This window comes from Elephantulus edwardii, unplaced genomic scaffold (genome assembly GCF_000299155.1).
Source record: "Elephantulus edwardii isolate Elephantulus edwardi_28Jun2011 unplaced genomic scaffold, EleEdw1.0 scaffold00009, whole genome shotgun sequence".
Lineage (NCBI taxonomy): Eukaryota > Metazoa > Chordata > Mammalia > Macroscelidea > Macroscelididae > Elephantulus > Elephantulus edwardii.
Window position 1 is genome coordinate 11,849,635 of NW_006399759.1, and position 8,861 is coordinate 11,858,495.

At 41.7% G+C, this 8,861-nt stretch overlaps 2 pseudogenes; one reads left to right on the forward strand and one right to left on the reverse strand.

The window, feature by feature from the left end:
* Positions 1–1,853: 1,853 nt before the first annotated feature.
* Positions 1,854–8,861, reverse strand: part of LOC102873838 — a 10,978-nt pseudogene continuing 3,970 nt past the window's right edge.
* On the forward strand, positions 8,164–8,632 carry LOC102851603 (annotated as a pseudogene).

The following is an 8,861-nucleotide window of genomic DNA, read 5'->3' on the forward strand; positions in this document are numbered from 1 at the left end:
ATTCTCAGACGCAAGCACTCGGGTTCCCAGGTCAGCACAAACTGGACTGGGCCCGAAGCCAGCTTTGAGGATTCCTGAGAAACTCACTTGGCCTTTACCTTTTTTCCATGTAAAGATTTCCCAGAAGCAGACGCATCCAAAAATCCTTAGCATTGCTTGGCAGGAATTTGCAGAGCCCTTTCTTGTAGGCCTGGGATCCCGGGATGCAGTCTCAGGCTCCTGCAAACTCTGGGGTGGCCTCACCAGGGATTCCAGTAGCCCACAGAAGCTGCTCAGCTCTCCTGACACTGGTGACCCTGGAGGAGAAGTAGGCCTGCGCATGGCTTCCCTGGGGGCAGCTGGTCTGGCTTTCAGAGCTGGGAAGAGCAGGCCGCTGTGTTCTGGGCAGTGGTTCAGCTCTGCGTTACCCTGGGAAAGCAGTTTAGAGCTTAATGGAAGAGCTTGGAGAGCAGGGCTCAGGAATGAGGTGTGGCTGGCTGGCAGGACATGTAGCTGGTGTTCCAGAGAGCTGCAAGCCGGGGAAGCTGGCTCCAAATAGCCCAAACAGGGCACTGATGGGCAAGATGAGGAGCCGAAGAGAGCGTAGCTTTTTAATTTGGCAAAAATGGCTTTGCTGGGGCTGTTTTAGCGCGCTGCTTACATTAAGGGCTACAGAAGATTATTTATAGATGCCATTAATTCCAACTAGGAGAGTTTTCTGGTTTGGTTCAGGAGAGGCTCCTACTGGTTTGGGTTGTGTGGATTTCCTGAGGATGCCTGGCAGATGGCTGCCACATGTGGAGGTGGCGCTGGGACTGAGCAGTGCTGGGAGAAGAAACCCTGGCCTCAGACCTTTGTGCACTGCCGTTAGATTCTTGGACTCCACCAGACATTCTCCATCCTAGCCCAAATCCTACACCTGACTAAGGGTGTAGGAGGCCTGGTGTCCATGTTCTTCCTCCAAGATTGACTTCTGGGACCAGCCTCCCCTAGAAGCCGCTGACATACTGGTAGCAGGGCTACGGGAGAGTGTCCGCAGGCCTGTGTGTCTATTCCAGCACCCCGCAGAAGCTGCAGAAAGATGGGGAACCATCCATAACCATCTGTGATAGGAACAGGTCAGAGTGGGCCTGCTGTCTCTCCTGTCACTGCCCGTGGTAAAATGCTGGTAATTACCATGGTTACCTGAGGCTCATGGCTCCAACAGTCAAAGGCAAAGCAGAGAAAAGATGTCTTCTCCCTGTTCTCAGCGAGTGATTCCTTGTCAACCTCCTCAACCAGATTCTTCTGGCACATGTAAGAGCCTGGACCAGAGACCTTGTTCAGCCAGGATTCTGCAGATCTGTGCACCACCAGTCACCAAACCCTGAGGCCTCCCTGGAGCCTTGATCTGAACACATTCTGTGTGTAGGGGGCAGAGGTGAAACCAGCTTTCCCTTGGTTTGCTCACGGTTTTCTCACATAGGGAAGGAGGAAGAGATGCTGGACCAGTCAACAGAAAGCTGAGAATGAGAGAAAGGATGCAGCTGGGGAACTAGGTGGCAAATTGAGCAGAAGCTCTTTCTTTTTGGTATAAAATGTTATCTTCTTTAGTTTGCATACTTTAATTTCAGAACAAAATAAGCAAAGAACACTCACAATACACAGCATCAAACTTTTTTCTTGAGGAAGGGGATGAGGCCAGAGGCCCTTGCACAGAGGAGGGGAAGGAAGAACACTAGTGATCAGCAGATGGAGCCAGGTGGGAAAGGGTGAGCCGAGGCTGCTGTGGGAGCCACAGGGATGCTGTACAGGGCACGGGGGTTAGATAGGGTGTGTTACAGTAGAAACTTTAAACCGACTTCTTCCATGCAAGAAATGTATCCTTATCACCCTCACGTGGGGAGGATCTCAACATGAACAGCAGCACTGGGTTCCTCAGCTGTCACCTCCTCTTCATCAGTGTCTAAGTTTAGCTTGATCTTGCAGTAGATGTAGTTGGAGTGAGTCTGGGGACCCTCAAGGAAGAGGCCAGAAGAGAGCAGTGTCGCTTCTAACAGCAGTGCCGTCAGGTCCTTAGCAGCTTTACTGTTCTTGTCTGCCTCAGCCTTCTGCCTCAGTGTCTCAACAATCAGATGATTGGGGTTGATCTTCAGGTGCTTTTTGGCCGTCGTGTACGTAGCGTTGTCCCGGTGCAGCTGTGCTCTCATGATCTGCTCCGCATTGGCTATGCAGCCATATAAAGAGACAAGCCTATTGGGGATTGTCACCATCTCAACCTTCTTATCCCAAATTTCCTTCATGAGCTCACAGAGGTTCTCAAACTTGGCCTTGCTCTCCTCCATTTTCATTTTCTCTTCTTTATCCTCAGGTAGTTCTAGAACCTCCTTGGTGACGAGAACCAGTCTCTTAAACCCCTTGAGCTGCTGCACACAGTACTCATTGATAGGTTTGGTCATATATACAAACTCAAAGCCCAGCTTGGGCACTCGTGCCACAAAAACAGAGTTGGCAGTCTACTCTTTGCTCTCACCAGTGATATAATAGATGGCCTTCTGGGTCTCATTCATATGAGTCATGCATTCTGAAAAAGAAGTCATCTCCAGAGTGGGACATTTCATAGCGAAGTAGCTCAGAAAGGTGATGCTGGTTAGTAGAATGTGGATTCCAAGCCTTGTAGTTCTCCTGGTTTTCTGCCAGCTCATAGAAGAGCTCAAGGCACTTTTTAATACTGTTTTTGTGGATGATTGTCAAGATTTTGCTCTGTTCCAAGCATTTATTAAGAAGTGTTGATGGGCAGATCCTCAGAATCAACCACATCAAGGATGAAGTTCAGATACTCTGGTATCAACTCATCCTGTCCATGCTGAATACATGGTGAACATAAAGTTTAATCTTCTGCTTCTTGTTCTTAAAGAGATCAAAAGGAGCCCAGCAAGGGATAAACAGTAATGCTCTGAATCCCAGCTGACTGCCAAGTGGTCTTCCCAATCATTAGTAAGGCTCTTGTAGAACTCTCCGTATTCCTCCTGTGTGATGCCATCAGAATTTCTGTTCAATTCCTCCTGACCAATATATTTCTTCTTAACTGTAATAGTTTTCATTTTCTTGCATTAACCACCATCATCCTCCTCATCTGAAGCCACATCTTGAATCTTGCGCTTCTCTCTTCACCAACTTTCTCTTCTTCAGCCTCATCACTAACATTCTCCTCTCGTTCTTTCTCCAAGTAAAGGGTGATGTGGTACCTACCCTATGAACTGTGAGTGCTTCTTCACTAATTCTTCAAATTTTATCTCCTCTAAGTACTCTGTCTGGTCTCCTTTTTAAAAAAATATTTTATGTTGCTTTATATAAAAAGTTTATATACATTGTGTTTCATACTATCCTTCATTCACTGTGTGTCATAAAATCATTCCCATTCATTATGTTTGTAAAATTAATCACCACTGAGCTAATGCCCACCATTACTCTGTCTTTCCTGATCCCTACCAGACCTTTCCCATTTCCTTTGCTCCTTCTCCCTCCACCCACTAAATTGTGTTACCCTATGATTCCCCCCCCTCCCCCGCCCATCTTCATCACTCTGCTCCCACCCCTGCCCCTCTTGGATCTTCATACACATTTTACTAATTCTCCTTCTATTTTTACAATTATTGCCTAATGCAGTATTTGTCCTTATGAGACTGAGTTCATTTACTCATCATAATTATCTCCAGTTTATCCCAAGTTACGTAGTAATTTTAAAAATCATTGCTTCTGAGTGTTGTATTTCATCATGTCAAAGTACCAAAATGTATTAATTCATTTGAATATATGGGTGGGCATATGGGCTGTTTCTATGTTCTTGGGATGGTGAATAACGCTGCTATGAACACTGATGCACAAACCTCTGTTTGTGTCTCAGTTCTAATTTCCTTGAGGTGTATTCCTAGCAATAGAACAGCTGGATCATATGGAATTTCTGTGTTCAGCTCTTTGAGCAAATGCCAAACTGACTTCCAGAGTGGTTGTACCATTTTACACTCCTGTCAACAATGTAGGAGAGTGCCTATCTTTCCGCATCGTCTCCAACATTATTGAAGCAGTTAAACTTTGCCAATACTGCTGGGATGAACTTCATTTCTATCTCTGAGTCCATATTTCCAATTACTATTCCTTGTTTGCTGTTTGAACTTTTGCCTTCCAGTCACCAATTATTATTTACACATCTTGTTTGAATGTACAGTCAATTTCAGACTTCAAAATTTGGTAAAAATTTTTATTTATTTTTCTTTGGTTCTAGATAAAGGAGCATATTTGTGAATATTAGTTGTATTAACAGGTCTTCCTTGTATGCATACGAATTATATCCTATCACTCACAATCTTGTATTTCAGGATAGAACTCAAAATTGATTTTTTTACCATAAATGCAAAACCATTCTTCTGTTTTTCATTCCCACCATGCGATTATCTGATTCAAAGCAGCAAATACTAGTACATCTCATTTCACTAATGCCTTGAATGTCAATGTTTATGCATTCCAATTCATTTTTATAATTTCTAGTTTTTCAAAATTCAAGCTTTGTACATTCCACGTTCCAATTATTAATGGATGTTTGTCAACATGGGTTTGGGGATAGAAATGAGGCTGGAAAGGGAATGATCAAATTTTGTATTCAATGATTTATTCATTGCAAATATCTTTTTAAAAGACACAAATGACAACTTTACACATGGAACTCACCTGATGGGCTACATAGGAATCACTTTGACTACTTCTGTGGAAGGAATCATTGGAGAAGCTCAGTATCAGCAGTCCAAACTAGGCCAGGATCATACAGTGGGTCATACCATCAATTATTCATATGCAAGCTCAAATTGAGGCTGGAGAAAATGAAAACACATCCACGAGAACAAAGATGTCATCTTGAATCTATTATCTCTGAATTTCAAAATCATCTTAAGAATCGATTTGACGCACTGAACACTAATGGTCGAAGAACAGATGAGTTGTGGGATTATATCATCCATGTAGAGAGCATAAAGTCATTATGAAGACAAAGGAGAAAGGAAAAAGAAAAATGTATGTCAGAAGAGACTCTGAAAATTGCACTAGAGTGTTGAGAAGCTAAAACAAAGGAAACACATGTTGAGTAAAAGAACTGAAGATTTCAAAGGGCAGCTTGAGAAGACAAAGCAAAGTATTATAATGGAATGTGCAGAGAGCTGAAATTGGAGAATAAAAAGGGAACTCACTTTGTATTTCTCAAGCAGAGAGAACAGATAAACAAATGCAAGCCTTGAGTTGCAATATTGAAATATACTATGGGTAATATATTGAATGAACCAGATGGCATCAAAAGAAGATGGGAATACACAGGATCACTGTACCAAAAAGAACCACTGGCACTGAAAAATTTCAGGAAGTTCCACAAAAGCAGAAGCCAAATGGTAATAAGGAGAAAATGGAAGCTGCATTGAAGGCATTGACAAAAAATAAGGCTCAAAAAACCTATGGGATACCAATTGATTTGTTTCAATGAACAGATGCAGCCCTTGATGCGCTCACCAGTTTCTGCTAGGAAGTTTGAAGGACAGCTGTATGACCAATGAATTGGAAGAAGTACATATTTGTTCCTATTGCCAAGAAAGGTGACCCTACAGAATGTATAAGCTCTCAAACGATATAATTAATATCACATACAAGCAAAATAATGCTGAAAATAATTTAAAAATGGCTAGTACACTGATGGGGAATTGCCAGAAGTTCAAACAGAATTTAGAAGAGGCTGTGGCATGAAGGATATCATTGCTGATGTCAGATAGATTCTGGCTGAAAGTAAAGAATACCAGAAGAATGTCTACCTATTCTTTATTGAGTATGCAAAGGCATTTGACTGTGTGAATCATAACAAATTATGGCTAATATTGAGAAGAATGGGAATCCCAGAGCACTTAACTGTGCTCATGAGAAACCTATACCTAGCCCAGGAGGCTGTTGTGTGAACAAAGCAAGGGAACACTACATGGTTTAAAATTAAGGAGGTACTATGTCAGGGTTATATTTCCTCTCCATACCTATTCAGTCTGTATTCTGAGCAAATTATTTGAGAAACTGGACTCTATGAAGAGGAATGTGGCATCAAGATTGGAGGAACTCATTGATAAGCTTTGTTATACAGCTGACACAATCTTGTTTGCTGAAAGTGAGGAGAACTTGAAGCACCTGTTTGAAGATCAAAGAATACAGCCTTCAGGATGGATTGCATCTCAATGTCAAGAAAACAGAGATTCTTACTGGTGAAAAAATAGGCAACATCACACTAGATGGAGAAAACATTGAAACTGTCAAGAACTTCATCTTACTTGGATCCACAATTAACATCGTTGGTACCAGCCATCAGGAAATCAGGAGATGTGCAATTAACTGCCTCTGAAAACCTGCCAGAGGGTCAGCTATGGGTCAGTTCCACTTTATGGTACAAAAATAACAACACTGCAAGGGAAAATCTGCACTTAGGGACCTCCAAATTATTGAGGAGTAATGATGTCAGTTTTAGGACGAAAGTGCATCTGATTCAGGTCATGATCTTTCTGATCACTTGTTGTGCATCTGAGAGCTGGACAATAAATAAGAGTGACAGAAGAATTGATGCCTTTGAGCCGTGGTATTGGAGAAGAGTACTGGACATTCCATGGACTACCAAAAGAACAAATATGTCTTGGTAAATTCTGCAGGAGAAGATGATTAAGCTTCACCTTACATACTTTCAGGCATGTTGCTAGGAGAGGCTATTCTTTGGAGAAGGACATGATGCTTGGAAAGGCAGAGGGTTGGTGAAGAAGAGAAAGACATTTGACCAGGTAGATCAACACGATAACTGCTACAATGAGCTTAAATGTGTCAGGAAGTGTGAGGATAACATAGGATAGGACAGGGTTTGAATCTGTTGTTCATTTGACTCAATAGCACCTAACAAGAACAATAATAACTGGGGTAAGATGATATCTCATTGCGGCCTTGGTTTTCATCTCTTCTATGCCAGTAATTTTGAGCATTTCTTCATATGTCTGTTGGCCATCCAAATGGGTTCCTCTATGAAAAGTCTTTCCAAGTCATATGCGTATTTTGTAGTTGGGTTATCAGTCTATTTCTTGTGGAGACACGGTAGTATTCTGTAAACTTTGGTTATGAGACCCTTGTCTGAGATGGTATTGCAAACATATTTGTTCTAGTCTGTAGGTTTTCTTTTCACCCTTTTGGAAAAAGTGTTTGAGTTTCTTAGATTGAGTGTTTGAGTGTCTGAGCTTTTTGAATGTGGATTTCTTCATTTTTCATAATACTTTCAAGTTTTCTTCTAGTACCTCTTCCACAGTTTTCTAGGTGATTTCCCTATCTCTCTCATGCTCTGGAATTCTAATCCTTCATATGTTGGTCTTTTTTATGTCATCCCACATGATTGTAATTATTATTGTAATTTTTTTTACATCTCTTTTCTGTTTTTCCCTCTGGTATATTTCCATTGAGGTTTTTGTCTTCCAACTCACCACTCTCTCTGTTCCATCTCTTCCATTTTACATTTTTGTTTCTTAAGTATGTTAAACATTTCTGCAATTTCAGTCTTAGTATTCTTGATTGCCTTTTCATGATTTTATTTTTTTTCCAGTACTGTGTTGGCTGTACTGTGATCATTTTTTAAGTTCTTGTACTCCTTTATCTGTAGTTTCAATTCTTACTTTCATCTTTTGCATTTTATTCTGTAGTTGTTCAAGTTCCCCCTCAGTGATACATTTCTTGTGGTTCCCTGTCTCTGGAACGGTTTCCATCAGTTCTTCCACCATTTACACCTTCTTCTGTAGCTTTTCAAAATATCCTCATAAGTATATGTCTTCTAATTCTCTGCTTCTGGAGTATTCTTTTTCTTTCTGACCTCCAATGCTTCTTCCATCATTTGTACCTTCATTAGCTGTTTGAATATTTCATATCAATAAATATCTTGTGTCTCACTGACTCTAGGGTATTCACTGGGTCTGAAAGATTCTCTGCTTTCCTCTCCTTCAATGTTTGAAGCTGCTTGCTGCTTTCTTGACATTATGCAGAGTTTTCTTGGTGTTAGGCTGTTTCTATTGTGTCTGCATAAGTTATTGATACTTCTATCTTTATGGCGCTATTGATTCATTATCAGCTTAAAATGTTCAATCCCTTGTTCCCAGGTCCAAGATGGCAGACAAAGCCACCCGGCAGGTGGTGTCAGAGATCCCTGTTCTGAAGACTAACGCTGGACCCCGAGATCGCGAGTTATGGGTGCAGCGACTAAAGGAGGAATACCAGTCCCTTATATGGTATGTGGAGAACAACAAGAATGCGGAAAATGATTGGTTCCGACTGGAGTTCAACAAAGAAGGGACTTGGTGGTTTGGAAAATGCTGGTACATCCATGACCTCCTGTCACGTATCCCACTACCGCTCCAGAAATTGCAGTCTCTGAACTGGATGGAAAGACAGCAAAGACGTACAGGGGTGGGAAAATATGTCTGACTGATCACTTCAAGTCTTTATGGGCCAGGAATGTGCCAAAGTTTGGACTAGCTATCTCATGGCTCTTGGGCTAGGCCCATGGCTGGCAGTAGAAATCCCAGATCTGATTCAGAAAGGTGTGATCGAGCACAAAGAGAAATGCAATCAATGAAGGATCAAATCACGGAGGAAGAACTGAGGGACCTTTGATAAATAAAGTTTCTTATTCATCTAACTGCTTCCCCTTTCTCCCTTCCATTCCTACTTGGAATTGCAGCAGGCAATGCTGGGAAAATCCAAAATGGTATTGCTATTGAGTTTCTCTTAAGAGAAACTTTGCACAATCAATGACTTATTCATAGCAAACACATTTTTTAAGAGGCATAAACGCAGGTTATATA